The sequence below is a fragment of the Myotis davidii genome, unplaced genomic scaffold (assembly GCF_000327345.1).
Source record: "Myotis davidii unplaced genomic scaffold, ASM32734v1 scaffold458, whole genome shotgun sequence".
In the NCBI taxonomy this organism is placed as follows: domain Eukaryota; kingdom Metazoa; phylum Chordata; class Mammalia; order Chiroptera; family Vespertilionidae; genus Myotis; species Myotis davidii.
The window spans coordinates 2,315,357-2,317,853 of NW_006289819.1; positions in this window are offsets into that span (position 1 = coordinate 2,315,357).

The window sequence follows — 2,497 nt, forward strand, 5'->3', positions numbered from 1 at the left end:
TTTCCCCAGTCAGGGGCTGTGCCTGTCCCAAGGGACGCGGCTGTCTGCCACGCGGTCTCCCTCCGACCCTCTGGGCTCAGAGGTCTGGCAAACTTTCCTGCCCAAAACCCTGGGTTTTTTTTTACCTTTCCAGGGGAGTTCTGCCCTTCCTGGCTGCAAACCGTCTCACCAGCTGAGCACTTTCGCCAATTCAGGGTGGGTGTTATTAGTTTCAGCTGCTCATTCCATTTGCTCCAGGACACGACCTGGGACGCGTCTGCCTATATCGCCGTCATCTTCTTTCTCGGCCCCACCATTTTTTAAAAACCAGGTTGGAGTAGGGTGAAGAAATATCTAGTAAGGAAGGAAATAAAAGTATTGCATTTAAACACCTCTTTTGAAGAACTTGGCACTGAAGAATTAAGTAAAGATTTAAATAAAATGGTGGCTGGTTGCAAAAGGATTTGCCAGATTTAGCAAATAACAATATAGGAGACCCAGTTACATTGAATTTCAGGCACACAGTGAATGATTTTTAGTATAAGTATGTCTAATGAAATATTGTGGGCATACTCTAAACAAAATATTATTTATGCATATATTCAGGGCATGTTTATTCTATAAAATAATTTTTTGTTGTTCTAAAATGCAAATTTAACTGTGAGTTCTGTATTTTATCTGGGAAACTGAGATATGGGTTCAAGATGCTTTCTTATTTGAGAAATCTTGAGCATATATAACAGATAAAAATATCTGGAGAAGTTAAAAATGCAAATGAAAGAAGAGAGATTGACTTATCAAAGAATGGAAACTTCTCCCCTGCACTGAAACAGAGAGAAAGGAGAGGATGGTGCTGGTGCAAGCATGTGTAGATCTGGTTTTGGAAAAAGGCTGGAGCCTTCCTTTCAAGGCTTCCAATCTATATATATAAAAGCCTAAGCAACCAGCTGACTAGCCGACTGGCCAGTAGCTATGACATGCACTGACCACCAGGGGACAGACACTCAATTCAAGAGCTGTCGAGCCACAGCAACTTTGCAGAGTGCCCTCTTGCACTCCGGGACCCCTCAGGGTATGTAGGACTGCCAGTTTTGGCCTGATCCCTGCAGGCCAGGCCAAGGGACCACACCTGCCGGAGGGACCCCACTCACTCCGCAGACACCCTTCAAGCCCCAGTGCTGCCCCAGGTGCGGCCTGCTGGAGGGATTGTGGGAGGTTGGCTCCAGGGCATGTCTGGCTTGTCTCATCCAGTCCCACCCTACTGGTCACCTTCTAATTAATTTACTTTCAATGTGTGTGAATCCATGCACCAGGCCTCTAGTTTTCTTTATAAAGCAGCAAGTCAATCATGAGAGCAAAAGGGGATTAGGATGAGAATGAATAGAAAGAACAAGGGAATATGAACCTAAAGAGTGAGCAAAGCTGATTTAGAAAATAAGATGCTGGTGATATTGGACAAAGTGGGGGGTCCTTTTCCCCAATGAATTTCCTAAGACTTGCATGGGAGAATGAGTGATTTTTATTTGTGTGGAATTCCATCCCTGGGTTTTCAAGGTCCCATTTCTCTTACTAGTAGTCCAGTCACGGAAGAAATGTAGCTGAGGTTTCAGTACAGCTAGAAGCAAAGCCAGTCTCAAGAGCTTTCTTTCCATATTAGGCCTGGGTTGCATTCCATTAGTCTACTGTGTATGTGTGTGTGGGGGGGTATCCACATGGCTGTGGGCCATGTAGGCAAATGCAGGAGAGTACACCCCAAGCAACAATAGTTCCAAGGGTCCCGAAAGCATAAGAGCAACAAGAGGGTGAGCTCCTTTATTCAGGGGATCAAATATCCCAAATTTCCATGCACTTGCAGTGGCCACACCCATTCTGGCCAACCATCTTTGTCCCCAGGTGTGATTCATAGAAAGCACCTTTGCTAGTCCCCACAACTTTAATGTGTCCACCTTCCCTTTGTTGGACCCCTGGGGACTGTAAAGTTGTAGTTTCCTGGTGAAGCTGCTTAAGTTACATACCTATATCTGGCCATCCCTTTGCTCCTTTCCTGTTATTAATAATTAAGTTAAATTACAATGGTATCATTGGCAGTGTTGAAGGCACAGTTAATGTTGGTGATCATGAAGAATGGTACCAAACTACCTAAAGCATGGTTTTGCCCAGTGACATTCAAGTACTCAAGGCAGGTATGAAGCTGCCTGATAGATTATTTATTTATTTATTTAAATAAATCTTTATTTTTAAAAAAATATATTTTATTGATTTTTTACAGAGGGAGGGAAAGGGATAGAGAGTTAGAAACACTGAGGAGGCCCTAACCGGTGTGGCTCAGTGGATAGAGCGTCAGCCTGCGGACTGAAGGGTCCCAGGTTCGATTCTGTGTTGTCACTTTGTTGTTCATAATTTTTATCTTTACCTTTTTCTTCTTCTTCCTCTTCTTAAAGAATACCCTTCAGTATTTCATATAATCCTGGTTTGGTGGTGATGAACTCCTTTAGCTTTCTCTTGTCTGTGAAGTTCT